The following is an 8,033-nucleotide window of genomic DNA, read 5'->3' as shown; positions in this document are numbered from 1 at the left end:
TAATCAGGAATTACCCTGAATCATAGGAGGAGAATGGACATTTAAATTGGAGCCAGTCCTGGGAAAGAAGAAAGTAGAATGACTCCTTGCTGGGCAAGAATAGGTGACTCTCTGTGGAGCATAAAGACAGTGATAGAGGAGAATCAGAGGGAAAAAATAGTGTAAGGAAATAAAGCTCAGAGATGATTCTTCCTAAGAACAGATAAATTTACAGCTATTGGAAGCAGGTGGTAACAGAGTAGGACTCTAATTTTAGCCACCCTAAGGGGGCCTCTATGCACACCAGGTCAGCACTGTGGGTAAAACAGAATGGGGAATTGGGAGCTTCCTGTATTGGTTACTGAATTAATGTCAGTTTTGGTTTTGGTTGATTAAGCCAATTAAGGTGATTTTACAATAAAACCTTGCTAGAAGAGGCTGCAGTTGAGTGACTTGCTCAGATTCACATGATAAATTTGATGATTTCCTCCACCTGTTCAGCTTGGAAACAGATATAGAAATAGTTTAGAGTGAATGTCCAATTCATTCATTCATTTACTCATTCCCTTATTCATTTCTTTACAAATATTTTTGAGCACTTATGTGCCAAGCACCATTTTAAATTCTGGAATTAATACTGAAATAAGTATTAGATGTCTGTCATGGAGCTTACATCTCTAGAGGAGAGAAAAACAAGAAACATATAAAGAACAGATGGTGAGGGGATCCCTGGGTGGCTCAGCGGTTCAGCACCTGCCTTTGGCCCAGGGCGTGACCCTGGAGTCCTGGGATCGAGTCCCGCATCGGGCTCCGGGCATGGAGCCTGCTTCTCCCTCTGCCTGTGTCTCTGCCTCTCTCTCTCTCTCTCTCTCTCTCTCTCTCTCTCTCTCATGAATAAATAAATAACATTTAAAAAAAAAAAAGAACAGATGGTGATAAGCTCTATGGAGAAAAACCACTGCAGGGTACGGTGAGGCAAATTTGGTGTTGTATATGGTACGTTCAGAAAAAAACTTATTAAAAGGGTTTTTATCTGATATCTAAGGAAGAAGTGGCCTTGAGGCTATAGGGGAGGAATGTTTCAGGCAGAAGGAATAGAAATTACAAAGATCCTGAAGTAGGAGCTGGCTTGAGGGCAAAAAGGCCAGAGTGGCTGGAGCATGGGATGTAATGGGGAAGAAGATGGGATGTAATGGGGAATGAGTTTGGAGTAGAAAACATTCATGCATGGTATTGTAGGCCAATGGTTTTCACAGTGTGATCCCAGACCAACTGCTTCAGCATCTCCTGGAAACTTGTTAGGAATGCTAAACACAAAGCTCTGGGGTGTGGGACCCAGCACTTGGTGTTTTTTTTTTTTTAAGATTTTATTTATTTATTCATGAGAGAGACACAGAGAAATAGGCAGAGGGAGAAGCAGGCTTCCTGTGGGGAGCCCAATGTGGGACCTGGTCCCCAGACCCTGGGATCACGACCTGAGCCAAAAGCAGATGTTCAACCACTGAGCCACCCAGGTGCTCAGCACTTGGTGCTTTAATAAGACTCCAGGTGATTCTGATTCTGTTGCAGCTAAAGTTTTAGAGCTAGAGTTGGAGGCTATTTTAAGAACTTTAGATGTTAATATTTAAATAAAATATCACCTTTTATTTTTTTTTCGATTTTTTTTTTTTTGGGGGGGAGAAAAGGCGGGAATGGGGAGAGAGGCAGAGAGAAAGAGAGAGAATCTCAAGTAGGCTCCACATTCAGTGCAGAGCCTAACATGGGGCTCTATCCTAGGACTCAGAGATCATGATCTGAGCTGAAATTGAGAGTTGGATGCTCAACCGATGGAGCCACCCAAGTACACCCAAAAGTATCACCTTTTAAAAAAATACTTATTTATTCATGAAAGACACAGAGAGAGAGAAAGAGAGAGAGGTGCAGAGACATAGGTAGGAGAAGCAGGCTCCGTGCAGGGAGCCTGATGTGGGACTCGATCCTAGATTTCCAGAATCACGCCCCAGACCAAAGGTGGCGCTAAACCTCCGAGCCACCCGGGTCGCCCAGTATCACCCTTTAAATAGAGACAGGATCTGGCCTTATGCTTAGACTGTTTACCTTGCTCCCCTTATCTTGGTCTGGGCCTTGTCAAATGCTCTCTTTATTTAAGATGCTGAGACTTGGGCTGCCTGGGTGGCTCAGCTGTTGAGCGTCTGCCTTCGGCTCACGGTGTGGTCCCAGGATCCGTGATCGAGTCCCACATCAGGCTCCCTGCATGGAGCCTGCTTCTTCCTCTGCCTGTGTCTCTGTATCTCTCATGAGTAAATAAATAAAATCTTAAAAAATAAAATGCTGAGATTTTGTTCATATTAATGTTTTGCATTTCTTTTCTTTTTAAAAATTTATTTAAATTCAGTTAATTAACATATAGTATATTACTAGCTTCAGAGGTAGAGTTCAGTGATTCATCAGTTTTTTAATATTTATTTATTTATTTTAAAGATTTTATTTATTTATTCATGATAGACACAGAGAGAGAGAGGCAGAGACACAGGCAGAGGGAGAAGCAGGCTCCCAGCAAGGAGCCCGATGTGGGACTCGATCCCATGACTCAGGGATCACGCTCTGAGCCAAAGGCAGATGCTCAACCACTGAGCCACCCAGGCGTCCCCGATTCATCAGTTTTATATAATTACCCAGTGCTTATTACATCACATGCTCTCCTTAATGTCCACCACCTAGTTACCCCATCCCCTGACCTCCCTCCCCTCCAGCAACCCTCAGTTTGTTTCCTGTGGTTAAGAGTCTCTTATAGTTTGTCTCCCTCTCTGATGTCATCTTGTTTTATTTTTCCCTCCCTTGCCCTATGCCCCTCTGTTTTGTTTTTTAAATTCCACATATGAGTAAAATCATATGATAATTGTCCTTCTCTGATTGACTTCTTTCACTTAGCATAATAGTTCTACACACATTGTTGCAATGGCAAGATTTCATTTTTTTGATGGCTGAATAATATTCTGATATATATATAATATATAACACATATAATATATATAATAATATTCTGATATATATTCAGCCATATAATATATATAATATATTATATATATATCTCACATCTTCTTTATCCATTCATCTGTCAAAAGACATATCAACTCTTTCCATAGTTTGGCTATTGTGGACATTGCTGCTATAAACATTGGGGTGCAGATGCCCCTTCAGGTCACTACATCCGTATCTTTGGGGTAAATACCTAGTACAATTGCTGGGTCATAGGGTAGCTCTGTTTTCAACTCTTTGAGGAACCTCCATGCTGTTTCCCAGAATGGCTGTACCAGCTTGCATTCCCCCAAGAGTGTACAAGGGTTCCCCTTTCTCTGCATCCTTGCCGACATCTGTCATTTCCTTACTTGTTAATTTTAGCCATTCTGACCAGTGTGCTGTGCTATCTCATCGTGGTTTTGATTTGCATTTCCCTGATTTGCATTATTTTCATTTAAATACAAATATTTTCATTAAAACATTATCTCAATTGATGAGTTTTTGGCACCTCCTCAAAATTTGCACCTACAATGAATATCTCACCCACCTTGTTCCACCGTCTGGATAAAATAAAGACAGAGGCTAGGGATACAATCAGTGGTGACTCGGACAAAAGACGACTCAGTGGTAGTTGTTAGGATAAAATTAAACTGGGAAGAATCAAGAGGGAAAGGGAAAAGGGGAATTCAAGACAATGAACTTACACAATTCTTTTAAGGAGTTTTGCTGTCAAAGAGGAGCAGAGAAATGGTCACTAGCCATTGAGTGTGCGGGGTCAAATGTGGGTTTTATTTTATATGGAGAATATTACAGCATGTTTGATGCTTAGAGAACGTTACAGAATTGGGGGGTTGATAATAAGAAGAGGGAATGTGTATCAGAGATGGGGGCAGAGGCTGGACACCTGTGTATGCACTAGAGCGCCCAGGGCTTGGAGTGAGGACAGGGATGTATTTTCAATTTTACTAGAAGCAAATCAAGTTAGCTGTTAAGAGGACAAATGCAATATGTTTCTGTAACTAACCCTTGTAACTATTGTATATTAACCTGTGTAATGGGATGGGCAAACGTTCTTAGCAACTGTTTCATCACACATGCAGAAATATGATCAACACGGGTCATTCCGGTAATGTCCTTTGACGAAGGGCCAGGTGGTGTGAAGGGAAGTTGCCTGAGTATTTAACCTTTTGATGTTTAATAAGATGTAAGTTTAGAACTTGGACTTTCAGAGAAGCAGACAGACGAGCATTCCTAAATTTACTTTCTGTCCACTGGGTTTTTGGTTGGAACTGGATGTCAGACACTTCAAGGTGATCTTGTCAAACTTGGAGTATATCAATTATGCCCATCGTGGAATAAGGGCACAGGGCATCTTTTTGGGAAGCAAGTCGTGGTATCAACACATTTATTAAGAAAGTTAAGGAGCCTCCTTGAGTTCTGGCCCTGACATGACACCTCTGCAATCACACACAGCATCATACACAGAACTGAGGGTTTTTCTCAGAGAGCAGTTGAAAGCCTTTGGTAAAGACTGCCTAAGGAGCACAGCAGAGATGATCCGGGCTCCGGGCCTCAATTTTTTTTTTTTTTTTTTTTTTTTTTTAGGAGAAGGTGTTACCAGACATCCCATAGCCGTATAAAAATGTTAGGTTGCTGCAGTTTGCACTTAACAGCCTGGCATCCCTTCCCAGGGGTACAGAACACACCTCTCAAAGTACAGAATGAATTGGACTCATGTACAGAATTCTTTGTTACGACCTTTTAAAGGTTGGATATATCAGCCAGGAATTTTGTTTACATTTTTTTTTCTTAGTTGCTATTATCCCTGAAAGTAAGAGGCTAAAAAGGATCATTTGGCACCTAAGAGTCGAATAAAGAAAATACCACAATTAAAATATGGTCAAGCTAAATATTTTGTGTAGTACAGACTAAATAAATGGGCACTAACTTGGGGTGCCTGGGTGGTGCAGTAGGTTAAGCGCCTGTCTCTTGGTTTCATTGAAGGTGGTGATCTCAGGGCTCTGATTTCAGAAGTCCTAAGATCAAGCCCAGCGGTGGGCTCCGAGCTCAGTGCAGGAATCTGCTGGAGATACTCGCTTCCTCTGCCCCTCTTGCTTGTGCCTCTTCTCCTCAAATCAATCAATCAATCTGAAAAAAATGTTCGCTGACAAAAATTTGCAAACTTCAGCTTGTGAGGTTAGTGACAAGTAAACCTAGCCATAGCATAGCCATAGCACGTGTCTCAAATGTCCTTTTTCCTTCCTTTTTTTCTGCCACCGGTGAAGAAACTCTGTAAAGAGGGTGAGCTGAGGAAGTGCAGTCAGAGTAACTGAGCACTGGCCTGCCCAGTGGAAGGAAGGAGCAAAGACTTGGGGCTATGCTAGATGGTGAGGGGGGTACAGAGTGCTGAGGGGCCCAGAGTAGTGTCACAGGGTTAAACTTGTGTAGACACCGAAGTTCCACTTGGGGAAGATCACAAACTGCTATCCTGGGGTTAAAGTGCCAGGATTTATATGAAACCACTAAGAAGTTCTATCTTTAAGGGGGAAATTATTCAAGTTTCTGGTCTCTTAGAGATGACTCATCTCAAAGTCATTTTATACTTTTGAAATTTGTCAATGATATAATGGGAGCAAAGTTTTTCCTGTAAAGAAGACATAGGCTGTTTGTTCCCTGCAAAGGAAGTGAAAAATGAGGAAACCATCTGGCATTCGCTCAAAATATCTAGATAATTGAGGCCAAAGTATCTTTTAGCTTAATTTTATATCAATGAACATCCTTCATGCCCCCTTCCACATTTGCTGTGTAGAAAGTATCTTAAGAGTCTGAAATTTTCTAAGAATGATTTTGAAATACAATGGTTATTAATACTATTGGATCGTGCTCTCCATTATCCCTAACAATTCTGCTATTCTTGAGTTTAATATACGTGTGTATATATATATTAATTAAGGAGATATTCTTTAAGAAATTTTGTAGATTGAGAAGTCCTACCTTTATTGAAAATTTCATAGCATTGATCAGATATTTCTCACAGGTGATGCGATCTCTCTCTGTTATCTTTCAAAATTTGCATTTCAAAGCTGATTGATAGACTAAGTGAGATGAAGTGATGTCCTTTCTGTACAACAAAGATGTAGGATGCATTTCTGCTTAGAAACATTATTATTTACTGCCAGGGTTATTTAATAAGTTTAGTTTGGCATCTCTAATTCAGAATCGTATATTTTATACCACATATTCAAGTTCTGTTATAAAAACTTACATTTCTTGGGAAGACACAGCCATATTTAAAAGACATTTGATAGCTTCACTCCCCCCCACCCCCGTATCAGTGTACCAAGTATTGTTTTATTACTCTTAAGTGTGATTATGTAATGATATTTTCTCATGTCAATGACGAGTACCACTTTTCACTGCTAGTTTTACTCTGGGTCTAGATCACTTTCTGGTTTACTGGGAATAAACGTAAAAGTTTTGGGAAACATTGTAACTTCCCAGAGGAAAAAAAATCTTTATTTTATAGGAAAAATAGTATTAATACCTAATCAAACTTGAAGTCATTATGTCAGACTGATGCTAGTATATTTAGCTGAGTTGATTCAATCTCCTAACTGGTCAGTATTTGAAAGTCACTGTCAATTTTGCATCAAAATTTTTCCTAAATTTCATCACCCTAGATGTTACAGAAAGATTGTATCATATGTCATGTTTTTTAAAGTTTAGAAATTGAATGATCCAATTAGGCTTGAAGGAAGCAAGTTGACCCAGAGTACTAAAAATACAGAATTTTATGGTTTTGCTGAGAAATATGTAACAGGAAGTACATGACAGAAACTTGGTTTTGTCCTTAGTATTCTGTATTTTAAAAGATATATTCCTACGATTCAAATTTCTTTTTCCTCTTCCTTGCCCCTTTTCCACCTTTTCCTCTTCTTCTTCCTCCTCCTGCCCCTTTAACTCAGGGTTCAACTCCATTTTCAACAAAAATGGCAAGCATCCACTGGAGATCACTGTAGTTAATTAGCCAAACAGGAGGTGAGCAGTGGCTTTTTTTAGTTGAAGAATCAACATGATTTCCAATTTATATTTCTCTGCTTTTCCCTAGGCCATTCTTTAACTAGCCATCAATTGAAGATAACTCTGGTTGATCATTTTGGATGGAATTTGCCCATTTTTTCCTACTGTATTTTTAAAACCTGATTTAGAAGGACTTGGTTTACCTTCCTACCCTAAGGCACTGCAAAGCTGGAAAAATATATAAAATAAGACTTTTTAAGACATGGCATTAGACAATGAAGAACAGTGACTCCTGAGAGATGGGAAACTAAAGAGGGAGCCCTACAATTATACCAGTTTACTGTCTATAGAGAGTTTCAAGGTTACAGCACAGTGAGGGGTGAACCGAAGTAGATTTTGGTCGTCTATCTGAATTCTATATCCAGGGAGGTTAATTATTTATTTATTTATTCATTCATTCATTCATTCATTCATTCATTCTTAGAGAGAGAGAAAGAACACATGAGCGGGGGAGGGGCAGAGGAAGAAGGAGAGAAATCTTAAGCACTCTTGCCAAGTAGGGAGTCCCATGCAAGGCTCAATCCCACAACCCCTGAGATCATGATCTGAGCTGAAATCAAGAGTTGGATGGATGCCCAAATGACTGAGCCATATAGGTGCCTCAAAAATGTTTATTTTTTAAATAAAAATTAAAGAAATGTTTGTCCAGGGGAGTCTGGCTGGCTCAGTCAGTAGAATATGTGACTCTTGATCTTGGGGTCATGAGTTTGAGTTGGGCCCATGTTGGGCATAGAATTTACTTAAAAATAAAATAAGTAAGATAGATTTAAAATATATTTGGTCAGTTTTATTGAAATACAATTGACATACAATATTATTTAGTTTAAGGTATGTGTTGTGTTGATTTGATATACAAAATGATTACAGCGACAGTATTAATACATTGATCATGAAAATCTTTTCTAAAAACAATGGTGAAATAAGGACTTTTTGAGTCATACGAAAGCTATAAA

The sequence above is a fragment of the Canis lupus genome, chromosome 12, assembly GCF_011100685.1.
Source record: "Canis lupus familiaris isolate Mischka breed German Shepherd chromosome 12, alternate assembly UU_Cfam_GSD_1.0, whole genome shotgun sequence".
In the NCBI taxonomy this organism is placed as follows: domain Eukaryota; kingdom Metazoa; phylum Chordata; class Mammalia; order Carnivora; family Canidae; genus Canis; species Canis lupus.
Note: the sequence above shows the minus strand (reverse complement) of the source record.